This window comes from Rousettus aegyptiacus, unplaced genomic scaffold (genome assembly GCF_014176215.1).
Source record: "Rousettus aegyptiacus isolate mRouAeg1 unplaced genomic scaffold, mRouAeg1.p scaffold_m13_p_4, whole genome shotgun sequence".
NCBI classification, from domain to species: Eukaryota; Metazoa; Chordata; class Mammalia; order Chiroptera; family Pteropodidae; genus Rousettus; species Rousettus aegyptiacus.
The window spans coordinates 104830311-104837307 of record NW_023416307.1 but is presented as its reverse complement, the minus strand read 5'-3'; positions in this window follow the sequence as shown (position 1 = coordinate 104837307).

Genomic DNA, 6997 nt, shown 5'->3' with positions numbered 1-6997 from the left:
ATGAGGCAGTGTGCTGTTCTCACCCTGACTAAGCCAAAGTGCACTTGGATGGGTGCTCATTTGCGCAGTAGTAAAGAGGCTGAGGAATAAGCTATGAAAACGATATTGTTCTTTTGTTTTGAGAACATGCGTGGTGTTACCTAAGATACCTGTTGGCCACCCAGTAGATTGATTGCCCAGGCATCTTACTGTGAGGAAAAAATAGTGTAACATAACTCTGGGATCAAAGTGCAGAGATCTCACTAAATCCTCTTTTTTTGTAAGCCCAAAGATCAACCTTTTGAGGACAATTCCTCATATTTGTCCTTTAATACTGATGTAACAGACTTCATTCTTATCTCATCAGCCTCTACTTCCCCCCTTTCCTCCTTTTCAGCAGCCTCATCTTTCATTTGAGGGCATCTGTGGAAAGTAGACTTCACCCACCCCAGGGGCAGGAGCTGGTAACCCAGGTGCATTGCAGCTGATAGGCCTATTTCATTCACCTGGCCACAGTCACCGATTCAGTGCTGCACAGGTGCCCCAGGCTGGTTCCTGGGGGTAGACCTCAGGGGTTGTGCTTGGAATGCTGGGACAAAAGCTCCCTTCATTCCGGACTGTGTGGTGATATTGCAATTACGGGGCCTGGAACAGAAGTGACCATTTTTACCACCGTCAGGACATGGCAACTGGGGGCCAATGCTAATTCAGAAGAGGCCAGAGTTGAAAGAATTGAAGGGAAAGAGCTGTGAAACCTCGAAAACATTGTAAACCTCAGAATGAAATCCCACTTGAATCCCACCTTGCATCTGGGCTCTTCCATTAAAGAAATCCATACATTCTGTTTATTAAGTCAAGATTTCTATAACTGGTGGTCACATCTTCCTAGATGGTAAGGGTGATGAAAATTCAGAATCAATTTTCTATTCAATAAAAGTACAGCAGCATGTATAGGAAATCTGAATGAGGGTAGAATCACTCCAAGGTCTATCTTCTCTTAATTTTTTTAAGTGAAATCTTCCAAGAGTTAACACCGTAAATATATTAATGAAATTTTGAGTAAATAAAAATGTATGTTTAAAAAAAAAATGCAGGGAACACGAAGGGGTACACAGTAAGATGAAGATCTCCATTCGACTCTTCTCAGTTCTCCCAAAGGCAACATTTTAACTACTTTACAGTTTCTTACGTATACCTCCTAAGATATTCTGTACATAGATATCTCTTTTAATTTACACAAATGTCACTATCTGCTGTCAGCCCCTTGCTTTTTTTGCTTAGAAATAAATCTCAGAGGTTGTTCCATATAAGAAAATATTTAAGCTGCTTCTTAAATATGGCAACATGGCTAGACATTTTCCACTCTTCCTTTCGTTGCTATCAGTAATCGGGCCAGTAAATTGGTTTGTTTAATCGGTGAAATGAAGCAACAGTAACAAACACCTTCATAAGCTTCTGAGAAATTTTATTTAAAATTAATAAATGGCTCAAATTATCCCATTTTGGGGGTTCCATAATTTAATCAAGTTCCTATGGAAAGTCATTTTGGCTATAACCTTTAGCAATCTTCTACAAACCTGAAACAAATGATGTTGCGTGTGTTCTTTTGTTTGAAAACTGTATAAAATGTTCTAAATAACAATCTATATGAATATAGACAGTTGAAGCAAAAGTTTTAAATTTGGGACCCTAAGTAAAAGAATTCAAAAAAATTTTTTCCCTTTGGTCTTCTTTGGTATTTAACCCTCATTTTCCCTACAAATAAGAGGATTCCTTTTTCTCATTCATTGATCCACCCATTTATTTATTCAACAAATATTCATTGGACACTCAGTATGTTTCAGGGAATATTTGGGTGCTGATCCTTACCTCAAGGGCCTAACACACATGTTCATTTGAAAAGAAGGTAATAGGCCCAATGACTATTCGATCCTCTGTGGTTTTTAAACACGCTGATATTTAAAGGCCTTTGTTAACAGCTTTACAATTATTCTAGTATAAACCAACTCAGTTTTGGACCTGTCTTAGAGTTAATTTTATGCTAGATCCTTTAATACTTCTAAGTGGGAAAAAAAGCAAGGGACCAATAGCCCTTTTCTAGGAAGATCCTTCCCCACAATCCCTTACTGCAAAACACAGCTTTTCACCCAGCGTCAGTGCCCATGTGTGTTCCCTGTAGCCCTCACTGACTGGACCAGGGCTGGGCACAGGACCTAAGGACAGCCACTTTATAGGTTGGCTGGTGGACTATGAGCAGGCCTGGCTCCAGAACTTTGTCCAATAGGAATTATGATAACAACATTGTACCAGTCATATCCTCTCTTTGAACTGACTTACAGAGAAAATAGAATACATGTTAGCCAAGGAAGCAAAAACCAAAGCAACATAGTAGCTAAGTCATGTAACTGTTGAACCCCTAGTCAAGATTTTCAAACCCGGTAGCTATCCAGAAACAACCAGGTCAGGGAGCAGCCTTAATTCTAGAGCATTTGTTCTCACACTTATGCATGCATTAGAATCACCTGGAGGGCATGTTTAAAACATGCTGGGCCCACCTCCAGAGTTTCTGATTTAGCAGGTGGGTAAAGGAGAGGGAAATGAGAATTTGCATTTCTAACAGGGTCCTAGTTGATGCTGATTCTGGGGGTCCAAGGGCCACATTTTGAGAAATACTGCTTTAGAGAAATCTTCCATTCATTCGAGTCTCTATGGGTCCTGTTCTTTATGCCTGAATGTTTCCAGAGTCTTTGTTGACCATTCTCCCACAGAGCCCAAATTCCTGATTCAGCTAATCAGAGTGGGTCCTTACTGCAATATGAGCCCAACAAATACGATATAGAAATAAGTATCATTTATTCATCCTTTACTCTATACAGATAGAAAACATTGAATAAATGGTAACTAGATGTCCTCTTAGGAACTGCAATGAGTCTTATAAATATTTTGTCCCTAAATTCATTACTGCAAGATTATTTATTTTGTAATTTTCTTTTGAAAAATGTTTAGTTTCCTCTTGATTCTTACCAGTCAAGTATATAAGACCCGATTTTGCCTCAGCATTTGCATTTTTTTCTACTGTTGCAATGTTCCATTCCATCTTATTCACAAAAATATTAAAACTCTGAGAAAATAAGAATTGCTAACAAAATGAGGCTGAACTCTTCCTGTTACAGACAAATGAGTGTGTTATTAAAATATTTTACCTATGAGGAAATATGTGATCACATTTATTACAAACAGAACTGGAAAGATGTATTAGAAGTTAATTTATATTAGGCCCCATCTTTATAATCTCAGGTCTCATCTTTTACTTTCTATTTGTGTCTTATCAAACTTTAAAATGGAATATTTATTATATGATTATTTCTTGTCTTTTCCCCTGGACTCCAAACTTCATGAGATCAGGGACTGGGTCTCTTTGTCTACCAATTTTCTCTTGGTGCCCAGCAAGTGACAAATGCTCAATAAATATTAGTGGATGTTATGAACTAAATGTTTGTGTCTCCTCAAAATCCAAATCCCCATGGAATTTAGGGGTGGAGCTTTGGGGAGGTAATTAGGTCAAGAGTGTGGATTCTTAATGACTGGGATTGGTAACCTTGTAAAAGGGACTCCAGAGAGCTCTCTCCCCTCTTTCTACCATGTGAGGGCACAGCCAAAAGAGGGCTCTCACCAGAACCCAATGATGTGGCACCCTGCTCTTAGACTTCCAGGCTCCAGAAGTGTGAATATAATTTTTTTTGTTTTTTATAAGCTACCCAGTCTATGATACTTTGGTATAGCAGCCTGAGCAAACTAAGACAGTGGAATTGAATTTATCTGGCAAAGCTCTTATTAAAAAGTGATAAGGCAAGAATAGTTTATATAATAAAATTAAAATAGTAACATGAAAATAAAAGAAAAGTAACAAAGTGAATATAAAACAGCCTACTTAGTAAGCCAGCAAGAAGAAGGAGAAGCAACATGGCTAGAAATTTCTTCATTCTACATTCCTCTGATAGGAATTCTACCTGTGGCCAAGGGCAAGTAAATGGGTTTGTTTAATCTGTGAAATAAGGTAACCATCTTCACAGCTTTCTGAGGAAATAATTCATTTAAAATTACTGTGCTCTACCTACTATAAAAGAAATGTAAGCCTATAATAAAAATGACAGTCTGAACACCAAAATGGCCCCTTTCATCTCAAGACCTTGAGGCATTTTGCAAATGATAATTACCTCTCTGAGGTAAGAATTATTTTCCCCATTTATAATAGAGTCTACATAAAATTATTTCTCCCAAAGTCCCAAATCGTGAATGATCTTTGAATCCCTTACCTGCTGAAATATGTGTAAGTTAGCACATAAATCACATTGTTAAAGAAAAACTTTAAATCAAGGCAAAGTTATGTTTGAGCTATCAAGAGACTAAGTTCATTAGGGATTTCAGATTTCAAGTAAAAATTCCCCGATGACTACTGGAAATGGGAATGGACTGAAAATTTCAAGACAAAAATCTTTTCAGTTCTATTTCATATTTTAATGACATTTTCAATATTTGGATGGGCTAAGAGATGAATTGACTTTAAAACACATTCCGAAATTGCAGGTGACTTGGAGCCAAAATAAAGAATGTTTGACCAAGCATACAGTCTCAGAGGGATGATAATAAAATCCTAGACTGGAAGAATGTTTCATTTTATTGCCCAAATCCACAGAAATTCACCATGGCAGATTGAACTTTTAATATCAGATCACAACAGGACATCATTCATAATGACACCCAGCTGCAGAGTATGTGCTTGAAATTTTCATCCCTGCCTTTGTGCTATTAGGGACTCTATATTTTAGATTTACAAAGTTTTAAAACTTTTGTTCTCAACTAATAACAAATAAAAAGAAAAATCACAAGGATAGTACAAAAAACTCCATATATTTTTACGAGATCCGCCAGTTGTTAACATCTTACCATATTTACCCCATCATTTGTCAGATATAAAATTTTTCCCCCAACTATTTGCAATTAAGTTGCATTTATCATGTCACCTTACCCTTAAATTCTTAGGCGTGTATTTCCAGACAAGGACATTCTCTTACATAACAGCTTACATTTACCTTCTTCAAGTAATTAAATATTGATCAATACTTTTATCTCATTTACTGTCCATATTCCAATTTTGTTGACTGACCCAATAAGGACCTCCACTGCATCTTTTTTCTCCAGTACAGGATTCAGGCCAAGATGGAACATTACATTTGGTTTGTTGTGAGGTCTTCTTTAATTTTGACCAGTCCTTCACAGCCTTTCTTGGTCTTTTATGACAATGACATTTTTGGAGGACACAGGTCCACTTTTAAACAGATTACCTAGAAAAAAATTTTTTGAGAAATGTAGGTTTTATGGTTCTTATTGCTTTCCAATTAACAACTTTTGATAGTAACTGGAAGAAAAGGATGAATGAGAATTGCATAGCTTCTGATTCGGCGTTGTCAATGAAGTCCATAACAAGTCCATTCACACGGAATGTGCTAAAGCAGTACCCGGCACATAGCTACTGCACAATAAATGCCCTGAAAAGTACCTTTTTTGCCCTCCTTCAAACATATATGTCCCATGTGAGCGACGGTAATATATGAGTCTCATTGGTCATTTTATCCTCATTATCTAACACAATGGGTTGGTATTCAGCTGATTCAGCAAAGAATTAAATGAATGACTGCTACAGGGGTGAGGAAGTGTAGTCAGATGTGTTAAATAACAGCATCTCCTTTTTTTCTCTTATTTTAATCACCTCAATGTATGGACAAGACATGAAATAATTGAGCAGGTATTGAAAGTTGAAAGCCTTCGCCTCTCAGGAAAGTAAGTTTTCTCAACAGGCATCAAGCATATTCCTGCAAAGAACATTTTATTTACTTCCTAAATGCTTAAAATCTACTGATATGGTGAGTGTTTCATTATCTTTAATAGTTCTTATATATAATTTTCTTCTTTGGTCATTCCTTCTCTCCATGCTTTTGGTACCAAAAACTCATTAATTTAAACTCTGCTAAATTGAAATTTGTGAAGTTTTTGAAAAGTTCTCTGTCATTTGAACATACTAAGCAAATTTTTACAAAATAACAGTCTTAAGAGAGCCTGTTAAGTCTACTTAAGGAAACAACAGGACTTGGCTTAAGCATCATCTACATGCAGGAAATGGGTTAATTGCAAATAGTTGTTACCAAATTTAGAAGACACTGTTTATTTGTTCTAATCCCCCACACAACCACATTTCAATCAACAAGTGATTGATATTCAGAGATTAGCAACAAGCCCAGGATGACACAGTTAATGAAAGGCTCAGCTGGGATTTGAATCCAGATCTCTCAGTTCCACCTTGGCTGGTCTAATCTGTACCAGATTTGTTTTAGTCATGTAGGTCCTTACAGTTCTGAATCCTTGAGAGGCAGACCAAATGAGCTCAGGCACCAGCAAAACAGTTTCACTAAAAAAAAAAAAAAAAAAAAAAAAAAAAAAATTGAGAAAAAATTAAATGTATACTATTGAAAAAAATCAGCAATGTAGTATTTGCGGGAAAAGTCAAACTGTGGTCTTTTTATTTACTTTAAAGTTGTTTTTATTTTTAAATACAAGATAGAGTATGGAAAGTAACTACCATAATTTCTTCAATCCTTTGAGTTTCTTAAGGTTCTAACTCTAGCCCAGGGTCCTTTAAAAGTAATAAAATGTCATTTCATTTAAAAATATTACGTACTTTGGAGAAAGCTTCTTTCACATTGAGTTAATCAGCTTTTCCTGCAAAATAGTTATGAGAGACTTTGCTCTTGAATTAGCCAACTTGGAGCACATTTTGAGCAATTAGAACAGCTCCTGAGATAAAAGGAATCACCTGACAGAAAACACACATGTTGTGTTTAGATAGAATTACAATGGAGATTTCAGGGAAGCATTACTTTTTGACTTTTCATTGTTTTTGATCAGCTAAGGATTAAATTCTTTCATCACATTCTGATAAAGTGCTCTTCTGAATACTTAA